The sequence below is a fragment of the Cynocephalus volans genome, chromosome 1 (genome assembly GCF_027409185.1).
Source record: "Cynocephalus volans isolate mCynVol1 chromosome 1, mCynVol1.pri, whole genome shotgun sequence".
Taxonomy (NCBI): domain Eukaryota; kingdom Metazoa; phylum Chordata; class Mammalia; order Dermoptera; family Cynocephalidae; genus Cynocephalus; species Cynocephalus volans.
Window position 1 is genome coordinate 153,447,832 of NC_084460.1, and position 15,403 is coordinate 153,463,234.

Below are 15,403 nucleotides of genomic sequence, written 5' to 3' on the forward strand. Positions count from 1 at the left end.
AGTGATCTGCTCTATATGATAGATAGTCCATTATTCTGATATAGTCTAATGAGCTTTATATTTTAAACAATAACCAAACATGCTTAACTAGAAAAATTGTATACATCCACTGGAGCAGAGGGAGGTTATAAAAACAAATGGACATTATTAAGCTTCAACCTTTTCACAAAGGCATGGTTATACTCATTTTTTTACCTATTACAAATTTGAAAAAAGTATATTTTAATATATGAATTTTAAATTAATATTTTATGTACTCCAATGGGTGTTTCTAAGCTATATATCTCATATAAGTGTATACAAAATGTTGAAAGAAGTAACAGCTGATTAGGTTAATATCACAATTCCTGAAGAATTCAGAATTTATTGAGGAAAAGAGAAAAAACTCATATGAGGCAAAATAGCAAAAGTTCTAAATAAAATGATAGGATTGTAAAAGGAAGAGAGTTTGAAGGAATTCGCATTTCAGTGAAGCAAATGTTGAAAAAATTTTAATATAGAAGGCATAGGAAACAAAGCTGGGAAGAGAAAAGCATATTTAGGAATCATAAAGAGCCTCATGAACCTTCATCATAATAGGACAGAAATGTCTATCATTTCAGAGAACATAAATATAGTTCCCCAAAGAATATAAAAATAAAGTAACCTGGTCTGGCTGGTTGGCTCAGTTGGTTAGAGCACAGTGTTGTAACATCAAGTTCAAGGATTCAGATCCCTGTCCTGGCCAGCAGCCAAAAAAAAAAAAAATTAATTAATTAAAATAAAATAATCTTTAACTTCATACATATGAGAAAAATAGTGAAATAAATATCCTCTCTAAATATTTGAATCCTCAAGTTTTATTTTACACTTACTTATAAAATATATGGTAAATGAACTACTTAGGTCCTAGAGAAATATTACTTGATAAAAATACCCTAATCCCTATTAACACCCTGTAAACAGTTTTTTAGTGAAAAGCAATTCATTAGTGACATTATGTTTGTCATTTTTAATCAACTATGAGGCCATGTTATAATCTGACAATATACTTTAGATTAAATGTATTTTAAAAAAATCACCCTGAGGCTTATTTTGACATTCCAGACTACAACAACTACTTTTTTTTTTTTTACACTAATCCATAATTGATGGCTCATGACATTGCCATTTTCAAGCCATTAGTTACACAATAACAATGTTAATTGAGTTTTAATTAAGTCAGCCATATTCAAGCATGGACTATTTTACCTTCCTTTCAGATACAGATGATATTTCTTAGGGCTATTTTCATTTATATCTATTTTTTAAGGCATCCTTTACTATTTTTGAAAGACTTATTGAGAATGAATTTTGACTATCATACTTAAAAGAGAAAAATTATAGAATTTGCATCTCCTCAACTATTTGCTACTAAAGGCATTCATACAGCACCATATATCAGAAAATAATTCCTAAGGCAAGGGTATGATTTTTATGATGATTTTTTTTTTTTAGACTTTTGATACAATTAGATTTGTTCAGTTCTTTCAGTAATTTTGACTCAATAAATGCATAATTTTTTTTATTAGTAAATCTATGAAAGATAATTTACCTGAGATATGCCAGGAGCTTGAAGATTATTATTTCAAATTTCTTATTTTTAAACTAGTGCTACAAAGAAAAAAAATGCTTCTGTGCAAGAACATGCACATGTGTTTATACAAAGTCAGTGGTTTCTAAATTGCTTGGGTCCTATTGCTAAAGAAGACAAAGTCATAAATGTATTAGTGATGTGGTTCAGTTAACAGGATCATCTATGCTACTATTGCTACAACTAGTCTGCTCAAGGACGCATTACTAAGAGGGACCAGATGAGAGAGAGTGTGATCTAATTTAACACACACTTGTCATCACCATGAGCTCACACCTCTTTAACTGAGGGGTCACTGGCATTGTCTTAATACAAAAAGAAAAGCCTATGATTGAGATTAAGAAAACAAAGCAGACACTTGATAATAACAACCAAATATCATTGTTACCATGTATAGAATATCTACCCCAAACATTAAAGTTGTACATTAATAACTTTTTTAATTGATATAAACTTATGGAGCAGTTATTATCCTAAACTTTTACAAATGAGAAAAATGAAAGTCAGAAAGATTAAATCACCTGTTCAAGGTCATACAACTGAGAAGTGCTTGTCTTGCGTCTTGAACCCAGACCTATTTGACTGTGCAGCCCATTCCTACGCTACTCTTCCGCCTAAGAGGGAAGGGTAAGGAACTCAGAGGACAGGCAGTAAGAAGTGGGTAATACACTCAGATCTATACTCTCAGCTCACACTTGCCTTATAAATAATAGATATGCATTAAAAACATTAGTGAACTTTCTACTTTTAATGTCTTGACATAATTCAGACCTTAGAACAGTATGATTGAGGTACCAGTGATAATTCTAATTAGCAACTCATCTGCTGCTCTTGAGGGTCATTTTTAAGTGCTGCTTATTAGCTTATAGCATTTTCTTTCTGAGACTGACTGTCATTTCCAGGAATAAGTTAAGGTAGATCAGACCTTGTAGGGTAGCAAGAAGTAGGACATCATTAAAAAGAGCATTCAAGTAGTTAAAGAAAGAGTAGAAATTTATCAGAAGTAAATTGGCTATTAAATCATCATTGGCTGTTCTCTTACTTGAAATTTTAAGCATTCCAGGTAGATATAAATGAAATAACATTTAAAACTTCATTAAGAGTTTGCAGAATGTTTAAGGATAGTAAAAGGGCCTTGTGTAAAATGTTCTAGTGTGGTTGTAGTAGACACCATTATATGAATACCCTTTACATGAACATTTCTATATATGACTTAAGATCTAGATTCCCCTTAATCCTTTCCCTTTAACATAATAAATGGTCATAGGAGAAAAAAATGGTCATAGAAAAAGTGCTTAGTGCTTTTTATGTGCCAGGCACTATGTTAACCTTCACAGAAGTTATTATCTTGATTTCACAAATCAGGGAACTTAGACTTGGAAAGGTTAAGGAATTTGCCCAAGGCCACACAGTTAATAGCAGGAGAGCAGGTGTTTAAGCAGAAACCTGTCTTACACCAGATCGGACGCTGAGCTATTTAAGCCAATTAATGACAACAAGCACTACAGAGTTATGTCTGAATTCAACAATGAAATAGCCAATTCATCATACTGTAAGCAGGTTATACTCAGAACTACAGAATTCTGGAGCCATGTCTAGCTTGTTAATTGTTAATTACTGTTCCAGTAACTTCCAGGTCCAGAATCTATCTTTGAGGAAAGTGTGCAACCAACACCTAATTTTTCTAGTGCTCTACCAACCAGGGCAGGGTGACCAGGGTATCTACTTCTTGTTACTTAGCTAAACCATAACCCTTCCTCATTTACCCACCGCTACTCTGAGGATGCCCATTTCCCTTGTCTGTTTCCACACCAACATGCACCACAGTTAATACTTCTGTCCCAAGTCATGGGGTTTCTCTATGCTCATCCATTATTCACTACCCCACAATACACACCTATCCCCAGATGAATTAAGCTCCCCTAAGTAGAGAGGAACATTAGAGAGGATTTTTCTCATAGCTTAGTTCCAATGTCTTTGCTGATCCTACCACAGCCACTAACTGTGGATTCTACACTCATGTTTTATGAGGCAAAAACAACAAAGTCACACAAACATACCATTAAGACTATTTTCTATCAATATTAGGCTTAAATATTTAGCTTAGAAGGAAACTTTGGTGGAGAGGAAATGATTCTAAGTGTGTGAGACTATTTTACCTGCTTACCCTGCTTACTTACAACTACTGAAACTCAGAGACACTTAAAAGAGACTTATAATGAAGTTACCATTGAGCTATATAATACCGTAAACTTAAAAACACTAAATCTACTTCCTCGTCTCTCTCTCTACTGTCATTTCTGCAGTGGCACAGACTGGGACAAGGCTGACCTCACAAACTCTGGATAAATAGGATAGCCTATAGCACTCAAAAATAAATAAATATTATAAGCAATAAATGTTAAAATAAATTTGCTTTAATTATACTGAGAAGTATATAATGCAAAACACTTCATATATAAATTGAATATTCAATACCACGATTAAACATTATTGCTTTACCTTTGATTTTTTTTTTTTTTTTCTTTCTGACGGTGTGGTCTGCACCACGCTCAGCCTTGGCGCTCCCAGTGCCGCACTCTCCCAAGTGAGCCACGGGGCCGGCCCTACCTTTGATTTTTGTTTGGACTGATGCTCTTGAAAGAATGATCTTGTTCTCTTAATTCTAAGAAAGTTACAGTGTTATTTTGGTGGATCCCTGTTCTGTACACTATCTTCCCTCTTCACATCCACTGAAAAATACAGTGGCACCTTCTAGGTCTCAGGCATCACACATGCTTCATTTCATTCAATCCTAACAATAATTTCAAGAGCGAGGTTTTATTAACTCATGTTCAGTTAAATTGCCCAGGATCAGTTAGTTACAAGCCTGTTTTCAACCTGAATTTTCTTTATCTACTATAAATTACTGGGCAGTAGAGCCAAACCTCTTGGCATCTTTTTGCTCCACATTCAGTATAAAAGAGATTGATTGGCACAGTGCTTGTAACAATGTAATCACTCAGTAAATGAATGAAGGAACAAACTCATAGCCTTTTCCAGGAGATAAAGAGACACCAAGATAGCGGAAAACCAAGAAACAGTGCAATCAGGCTGGCGAAGAAAGTATCAGGGCCAACTGAAATGAAGTTTTTGTATAAGGTTTATCTATATGTCGAAGGTTTTATAAGCAACAAAAATTCAGAAATTTATAATTTGTGAAGCTATTAAATTATATGTATGCAATACACATATATACATATGTATACAAATACATATACATGTAAAATACATATATAAACTTGTAAAAATATATAAAATACATATATACAAGTTGTAAAGATTTATACAATAATGTATATATTTTCTGAGCTGTTTAATACTATTATAACATTGACTTTTTTCTTTTATAATTAAATATTCTAGCTACAAACGGGCACATAAGACTTCAAGTGTCTAATATTGTTAATTTTGTCAGTATTTGAAATATGTGGACTGTCCAATGCTATTAATGTTGTTATTTGATAGAAGAATTCACTCTGAATGCAAAAAAATAAAACACAGCAAATGTGAATTTTCCTGGAATAGAAATCTTTAAAGTGTTTCATATGTAATCTTGCAGAATTTTCTTAATAATTCACTTACCAAAATATGTGTAAGGGTATAAGAATTATAGTTCAACTTTATACAAGGGGAAAATCATGACAGACACTTTTCCTCCTACCGTTTACTAATTCATAATTCAGCTACGCAGAAGGACATAAAGAATTCTAAAATGCCAGAGAATCTTCAACACTTTATGACTTTAGCCATAAAGTTTACCAATGCAGTATATTTTAGCTCAAGTTTATCGCTCTTAAATGCAAAAAAAAAAAAAAGAAAAGAAAGAAGGAAAAAAAGTATTCTTTCGTCAGTACTTTCTTCTACTAATATCCTCCAGAATTTTCAAATAAGAGGCAATATGCTAGAATTTTCTACATAAATATAACAGATTTGTTCTCTTTGTGATGGACATTAGACAGCACATACATGGTTGGCCATTGGTTTTCAGTGGACTGCTGATGACAAAGGATAAATGGGTCTATGATATTTGATTATCTTGTGAAAAAAAAAGAGATATGTTATCATTCTGTGGTGCCAAAGTTTCTATCGAGAACCCTTTTTATACTTACCTATAACTTTGAAAGTAGAACTATGTAGAAGGATGGTAGAGGGATACTTTTTAATTGGTAAACATTGTTAAGAATATAGAAATTAATTGGAGACTTTGTATTTAGAAATCTAAAACTAGTCATTATTTTTTGCTAGCTGTCGTAAAGGAATTTGTTTGCTTTCCTATCCTATTTCAATTATTTCAGCCACCATTGAAGTACAGAATTCTAAATGGAAGATAGAAACCTTAGTTTGGTTATTATTATTGATGTGTTTTGTAATGTTAAGATAAAATTGAAAGTTAGGAACATTTTTAAGAAATACTAATATGTATTTTTATTGAAATGCCTCAAAGCTCTCACATAAACATTGACAATAGGCAGATTATATAGTAGAAAGAGAAAAAAAATATATGGGGTGTAAGGACTTAAATTTGAACTATGCAGCCTCTTGATAATGTAAAGCCAAATTGTTAAATTAAAAAAAAAATGTTAATTTAAAACAATTTAAGATAAATTTCTGGACCATCTCATATAAATTTGAATTTTTTCTGATTTGAATTCTGTTCTCTCACAACAAATACAGTACCACCTCTATTCCTTCTTTCCATTTCCCCCACTTTGTAGCTCCAGCTTTGTTCAGAAGCAAATCAAGAGATTTCCTTCATTGCTTAAGCTGGTACCTACCAGGCCCTTTACAATTGCCAATTATTTACTTAAAGCATATATATAGTGCTAAAAATGAGAGGAGATGGGCAAACAAAAAAGGAAATCCTTACAATTAAAAATTATTGGGTAGAAATCAAATGCAGGGGTATAAATCCACAAAAGATTTTGAATAGATCAACGAGTCATCCCCTTTACTAAAAAAGGTGGTACTGCTGGACTGTCAAAATAAAGATATATTTAAGGAAATACAAAGGCTTTTCTATTTCATTCAGTTTGGGGATACACATATATGCCTTAACAGAAAAATTACACTCATCTGCTCTGAGATATCAGTGCTAATTACTTAACGAATTATTTTAGTGGAGACAAAAGTAGGAGCTGAAGGATATAACAAGAGAGCAAAGCAGGAGGAAAGATCTCAATGCTTCTTGTTTTTTGAGTGTTTTTCCAAAATATTCCATCAGCCATGATCTGTTCCTTTAAAGCTCACAAAGAAAACAGATAAACCTGAGTCCATCTGGCTTCTATTTATAAATATCCAAAATGATTATCTCCTAATATTTTAGGAGTTTCTAGAAGTTTCTGTCTATCATTGAGTGTATCAGTGCATCTTTCTCATCTACATTTTTCTCTAACCAGCCTTTCTTATATACGGACAATGTAGCATGAGTAACTATTGTGACATTATTCCACTATGGCAGATTTATAATATCAGTTCCAGTTCTTAGGCCAACTTGCTTTTCAAAGGAGTCCGTACTGTTTTTTCTGAGCATTTCAAATCACATAGATAGAAAACAATACTTTATATACACTTATAAAATGTTTCTCATAATATCTGTTGTTCCGTAGAAATGAAATTTGCCCCAACTTTGCCTCTTTTTCCTTCGGAATTTTATCTATATGATAAAATAGAAATCTCCTAGTTAAAATAGAATATTAAGAGATTAATTGGACCATTAGTCCCACCTAGTTGTTCTTTATCTCGTCTTCATAAGCTGTCCTTGCCCAATGTCTCTTCTCTCAGTAGCATAAGGGAAGCCCTGCTTGGGATAAAACTGTTCTACAAAATTGAACATCCTCGTCAATGAATTCTTGTATTTTTCTCAGTGTTTCCTAGATCGGGTACTAATTTTAGACAGTCACCCACTTTTACTGCAATATTTAAGTAAATAAGGATTGTCTTAAAGAGGGTTATCTTTCTCATACTAATTGTTTTGATACAGTTCAAACCAAATACTCAACATCAAAAATTTAGAGGCATGAAAAACAATCTTATGAACAATAAAATAGTAAAATTTGAAACCAATGGTTTATATGAACATGAATGTGCTATGCACATTGATTATACACAGTAAGCTAATACTTGTAGCTTACGTAGGCTGTCATATTCTTTATTTAGGCACTGTGCCTGTTTATGTCTGATGTCTCAGAGAATATATTAGTAGCCACTTTATCATCCACTTTCACTCTCAAATGTCCTGGTTTGGAGGATAAATTCTATGGGCACCCTAATGATTGAGAAAAAGAATCCACCTATGAAGTCGTTGTGGAGTTTGGGGAATAGATTTTTGCTATGACTGTTGATGCTTATGAATTATTTTTGTGCATAAAATCACCAGAAGTTTTTTTTTTTTTTCTTTTTTTTTTTTTTAAGTAACTACATTGGAGCCACTTTTCCCTCTCCCCTTCATTCCCAAAGTTATTGTCTAAAAACTCAGTGTGTTGCTCTGCAAAATGAAAAAACTGATGAGTAATAAACAAACTTGTTCAATGAAAACCATGCAAAATAGAGGCTGACCATATTAACATATGCTGTAGCTGGTGCAACAAACTAAATAGTTCCCATGCTTCTTATTTTGGGTTTTAATTAACTACCAGTTATGTCTTAATTAGCCTAATGAAAGGTGAGTTTTAAAGAAGTGTATTTTTTTATTTCAACTTGATTTTATCTATAAGGATATATCCCTATCATCTTTTCCTTGTTATTTTAAAAAATACTCAACTTAAAATTATTTTTTTCTGATTTAAATAAGTACTATAATAATTTTTTTCTAAAGTTTACATCTCCTCAATCTTCTCCTTTATCTACCTTCTTAATTTTTAAAAAGTTTTCATTGTGGTAAAGTATGCATGATATCAAATTCACTGTTTTAGCCCTTTTTAAGTGTATAATCGGTGGCTTTAAGTACATTCACATTGTTGTGCAAATACCACCACCGTCCATTTCCAAAACTTTTTCATCGTCTCAGTCTGAAATTCTATGCCCTCTCTCCAGCTCCTGATCAATACTATTCTGCATTGCATCTCTATGACGTTGGCTGTTCTAGGTACCTTGTATAAGTAGAATCATACAGCTATGCTGTTTTTCCACAGAGGCTGTTCCATTTTACAGTCTCGGTAGCAATGTACAAAAGTTCTGATTTCTCTGCATCCTCACAAATATTTGTTATTTTTTGTTTGGTTTGGTTTGGTTTTATAATAGCCTAATGGTGTGAACTAGTGGCTCATTAAGGCTTCGATTTGCATTTTCTTTCTGTAAGTTAAAAAAAATGTTTTATTAATGACCATTTACATTTTTTACACTTTTCTTTACTGATACATAATTGATTCTACATTTTGGGGTGTACAGAGTTGACTTTGCATTTTTTTGTTTATTGCTGATGTTGAGCATCTTTTCATGTGCTTATTGGCCAATTGAATGTTCATTCTTTTATTCCCAAACCTTATAAAATATTCACATATATTCACTGTTCTCCTGTCTTATAAAACTTTTCCGATTTTTCTAAGCACTAACCTCCTTCTCACCCCACACACATTTCTACATTTTAGAAACGTTTTATTTAAAGTACTGATATTATCTTAGGTGCCAGTGCCAATGAAAATTCTCAGTTGATGCCCTACCGTTGTAAAACGGGACAATGACAGCACGGTGAAACCGTATCTTCCTTGTGACAGTGAGTTGTTGTCTTACTTCTTTGGCTCCTTCTCACTCCCTGTCTTACTCTTTCCCTCCTCCTACTACTTGTACCTTACATGAATACTTCCAAAGGATTTAACTATCCTAAGTCCTCTTTTATCTCTCATAATCCTCCTCTTTCATAAAGTTAGCCAAACTTAGGACTTATCTAGACAAGCAGTTGTTCTGACAGGCCAGGTTTCTCCAGCTTGAGCAAGTCATTCGCTGAATGCTGAATATACGTGCTTCTCTTTTCTGATGCTTTTGCCTCACTTTTCCCCTACCTATTCTGCCTTTTAAACTCTTATCAGTTCATAAACTTCCTAGAAGTCACTGCCATTGCATTTTTCTTGATGGGCTAAGGATAAGCTGTCCCTGCCTACTTGTTTTCATTGATATCCAAATACTAGGTTACTCATACTGAATTATAAGTGCTGTTTAGATGGATATATATGCATTAGGTCATTGATAGAAGAGACTTGTGTCTTATTAATCATCACTTCCCCAGAGCATAGCGTAGTGTCTATCACATAATAGGGCACAATATATATTTATAGAATAAGTGAATAAGAGGCATATGTCCAAATACAGTCCATTTTTTTTATAACTATGTATTGGGATGCTCATTCTGAATGGTTCACTAATATCTCAAACCAGAATGCTACAAATGGAAGAAAGTATCTTCTCTTTCAAACCTATTTCTCCCTAGTGATTGCCTTTTATGTTACTATTAGCTTTATTGCCCTGGCGTTCTAAGTTAACATCCCCAACTTCTTCATTACTTTTATCTGCCCTGTTCTCATTTACATGTTATCATTTGCTATCTTATGAATACCACATCACAGTGTTCCATAACTTTAGCTCCTGCTTTCTGTTCCCATGACCTCTGCTTTCATTTCAGTAGCTTATATATATTTTGTCTAGATTAATTGAATGACTTTCTAATTTTTCTTCTACATCCCAGCTTTTCTGAGTCATCAAATTTATCTGTCCTATCAAAACAAATCTTCCTTGCTCAAAAACCACTGTGGATCCCTATTTCTCCTTGAACATATGAAGACTGATCTCCTTAAATATCATCGTAGCTCCCTAACTCCCACTCCACACAATGTCGCCAAAATTCTTCTTTCTCAACCTGAGTTTCCACTAATCTAATTCAAGTACTCTTTACTTTAAAGTATTCACATTCCTACACATCACCACCTGTGTGCCTTTGCTTACATTCAGTTGGGATGTCTCCTCCTGTGCCAGATGCCCAAGTCTACCCATCATTTTGAGTCAAAATCAAGTATTTTTTTCTTTCATCAGGGATTTCCTGATTTCCCATTCAACTGTAAGCTTGAATTAATTGCATTTTCCTGTGAACTCCCATGCTGTTATTCTGTACTTATAACATTTGGCAATTTACAGTTTGAATTATTCTTATTTGTGAACAGGCCATTTTCTTGCATGTATTGTAAGTTTCTTGTACGTAGGCTCCTATGGTGACTAGCACACTGAATTACATTTCTTGTAGAAGCTCAGTGATTATTTCTTACACAGGTAAATGAATGAATGGATAAAGCTTTATCTATGGTTGCACTGAAATTTATTCCTTTTTATATTTATGTAATCACTTTTTTTGGAGTCTCCCTGAATTTCTTCTTACATACTATCAGGAAATCCTCATCCAAGTTCTCTAAAATCTTCTCTGATTTGTTGGATCATACTGCTCCCTATATTACAATACAGATATTCATAGTCAGCAGATAATTAAGAATTATTCTTTAGGAATATGTTCTTCCATGAACTTGCACAGGCTTATTCATTGTAATTACCTTTTATTTACCCTGGACATATTTCCAAGATAGCCTTTCTTATTTAAAGTTCTGTTTCCTAGGGAATTTATGACTATCTACTGTTGCCCAGCAATAAGATGTGCATAGTCTGTACTCTATATTTGGTCTGCTATTCAAAAATGTGTCTTAGGTTACCTTATCGTTGACTCACAATGCCTATGAACAAAGTCCTGATTACTTTGCGGAAATCTTTATGTGTGCTTTCCTTTTCATCCATTCCTTTTTTTCTTTTTTCTTTTAAGTAAAATACACTAGTATGAGAGGCACAAAGAAAGGCTGTCAAAATTATGCAGCAATCTGAAGTCCTAGATAACTTCACCTATTCTATAAATTGAAATATAGAAATTCAATTTATAGTAGCCAAAATGCCAGGTTAAGAACTGCCGTAACATTAATTTTTAAGACAATTGTAGTTTTTGAAGCTTGGTGCTTTCGTACTTAAGGCATCGTGACAAATCAGCATGTTCTGTCACCATTGAACTTTTCCTCAAATCTTACAGCTCTTGCTTGTTCCTCTAGAGAGAGGGCTTCTTTGAGATCAGGAAGGAACATTGTTCCCTGGTGTTTCTCCATTGCATACTACAAGAGAGATGCAAAGATCAGCTAGAGGGTAAAAGGAAGTGCCCCTTGATTATAGTTTTGGTTATGTGCATTGAATATCAGAATCTTTTCCTGTGGTTTCTGTGTTTATACAGTACACAAATTGAGTAAATTATCAAATGTTTTAATGATGCAAATGCCTCATCAATTATTTTTGTCTCCCCAATAATATTCATCCATTTAATTTCATAAAATTTTCTATTTATCTATAACCCAAATGTTTATTGCTTAAAGAATACTTAAGTAACTGAAGAACTAATAGAAATGTCACAGTATTATATCTAAAAGCAGGTAAAGAAGGCACCTTAGATAAAGCACGTGGCATAACAATGGCAAAGGTTGGAGCTCAGAGCCAAATTAAGCTTTATATCACCGAGAAGCAGAAAAGGCCACATAGGACATTAAAAAAAAAAAAAAAAAAGAATCAGGATTCCAAGTGCAACTCTGACTTTTAAGTAAGAATATGACTTTACGAATCAAGGACATTCCTCAGTTAGTCTCCAACTTCTAGGGCACGTCTGACTTCTAATTAAGAAAAATTAACTTCTGAAGAGGTTGGGTGGACACTACAGAGACCTGCAGAGACTTCAGTTGTGACTTTCGTCAATGTTCTGAAGCATGGACTCATGGCTGTATATAATGATATCCACAATCCTATTCACTCAATCATCACCTGAGTATTGCATAATTGAAACTATGCAATCAAAGTAAAGGTTAAATACCAGAAAACTCAGTAACTACCAAATTAGAATATAGTGTTTATTAACCTAAATATAATTTCAGAAACACTGTACTTCTAAACTGTAGTTGTGCAATTCTGAAAACATTTGAGGATTTAAAAAAAAAAAAGAATTTTGAATAAAATTAATTTGACAATTACATTTTCTGCATTATTATCCATTATGTTTGCTGGTTTTAACAGGACAATATGCATAAGCTAAAACATGTTCAGGAACATGTAAATACCATACACGAACATGAAAATTTCAGGAAAATTTAGGTTTTCTGTAACATACTACATTTTAAGAAATTTAAGTCATCACTTTTTATCTTCCAGGAAGGCTGCATGCTTTATACCATCTCCTGACAGAGTAATGTGATATTATAAAACAGCTGGAGACTAGCAACACAGAATAGCATTCTATGCATAGCAATAGAAAACTAGCAATATAAACAGCATTTAGCTAGTTTGTTGATCTCTATGACATTTTATCCTTTGCTTGAAATGTTTCCTAATGTTCAACAGTTAGAATAAATTACACTTGGCAAAATACTATAATAACCATATTTGATTTTTGTGTGTGTGTGTGTGTGACCCGTAAGGGGATCGCAACCCTTGGCTTGGTGTCGCCAGCACCGCGCTCAGCCAGTGAGTGCACTGGCCATCCCTATATAGGATCCGAACCTGCGGCCTCGGCGCTCCCAGCGCCGCACTCTCCCGAGTGAGCCACGGGTTTGGCCCCATATTTGATTTTTTAAAAACCACTTTACACTGGATCTAATTTACATATGATATCACTAAAAGTAATTTTTGAATTATGTATACTTTAAAAAAATGCTGATTCTAAAAATGCAGTTAATGAAAGTTTTTCTATTTCTCCTTATCTGTAATAATTCTTATTTATAATCCTGGAAGCTTCAAGAGACCCATTCCAAAGTCTGCATAACTGTCCCATACCTTAGCATTTTTAGAAAAAATAATTAAAAATTACAAGCTACAAATGTAAACTTATTTTGATTTCCTACTATGCTTTTGATTCTTTAAATGCATTTTGGTAATACTTATAGAAAAGCTCCTACAGAACACTTAGTGTAATACAATGAGATTTCGTTTATTCAGCGATTTTCTAGTCTATCACACTCATCAAAAGCTAAATCCTAGTTTTAGTTGATGTTTCATTTTTCAATTAATTAAGATAAATAAGGCATATTTTTGCAAACTGTGAGTATTCAGCAACAAGATATGAAACAAAATGTTACAAGAAAATAATATATAGCCATACTAATCACTGTAAGCTTAAAAGAGTATTCTGCACTGTTTAACATAGTAATCAGTGACTGATCACTTACGTAGACAAGCGGAACTTAATTAGATAAGTAGAATAAGAGTGATTTAAAAGAGCAACAAAAATCACTTTAGTGCTACAGCTATTTCAAAAGAACGTATTAGATTCTGGAGTGGAAAATAAATAGTATTACAAGAAAACTATCAAGCCATCACTGGGAAATTTTTTAAAACAGCAAAACAATGTTTTACGTGGGGAAAAAAAAGAAAAAAAAAAAAAAATGAAGAGCAGCAGAAGCCCTAAGAGAGAAAGTGTAATAGTCACCAAAGCTCCTCAACAGTAGAGCAGATGCTTCAGACGACCTCAGTCAGCAGGAAAGCAGAAGAAGCAAAGCAGTAAGAAAAACAGTATGAAATAAATAAAAGTTCAATTCTGAACTTTGAAAGTAGGCCATGATAATATACTTTAATGTAAACTCACTATTGCTCTGGTCCCCTCCTTCCTAAGAAAGCTTAAGAATACTAAGCAGATACTGTTATTTAAAGTTTCTGTTCCTTGACTGCCATACAGTCCTGCATGCGAAGTATTCAAATACAAAAGAACTGTAAGAGAAAATGGCTGAGAAATTGTTTGATGCACTGGTCCAAAATACTGTCTTCAGTAATCAGTAACAAAATTCTTTTATAGCTTATTTAAAGAGAGGGAGAAATCTTTGCTCTGTATTGAAATAGGGGCATGTATGTTGGGTTAGTATGTACAAATAGTTTCAAAAAGTACTCCAGAAATGCCTGATTAATGGTAGTGGAGCAGTTGGGCAGAAGATACAAGAATTCTTTGACACTTGTCTTAAAAAAATATTTAAGAATTTAGATGAAAACAAAACAGGTTTATCCAAATTTTAGATAACACTAAGCTGGCTGTAGGATTGACCGTAGTCAATAAAATATGAAACAAAATGAAAATAATTTAAATAGGTTAGCTGGGCACAGCTGAACAAAATGAAATTTAATATGGATAATGCCACTTTTTGTGTTTATGTTTAAAAAGAACATTACAATTATAGAACAGGGTGGCACTACTGACAAGATTTTTATGGGAAATGGGTCATATTGGCATTTTTCTTCTTAATATGCCACGATATAATGGAGCTACTGAAAATATTAAATCCATCTCAGGCTATGTAAATAATTATTCTGGATCTTGGGAAGTTAGAGAATTCTGCTGTACTCTTCCGGGCAGACCATGTCTCAGTACTGTGTTTAGTCCCACACAATTCACTGGTCAATCCTAGGGGTATTGAAAAATTTGTACATTTTCAATTGATGAAAGACCTTCAAAAATAAACAGCTGAGAAAATTTTGTAGAACTCTCAAATAGACTCATAAAATAAAAGCTTAAAAGTTTCCCTGGAAAGATCTAGTCCATCCCTTTCATTTAAAGATGAAATTGGCTTTAAAGTTATGTGTCAAAACTAGGAAAAATAACAAGATACATCTGGCTTGATTTAAGAAAATTTACTGGTTTTTTGATTGTTTTACAAGTCTGTGCATTAAAAAATAAAAAAGTTTCTAACATTTGGAACTCTGTAAACA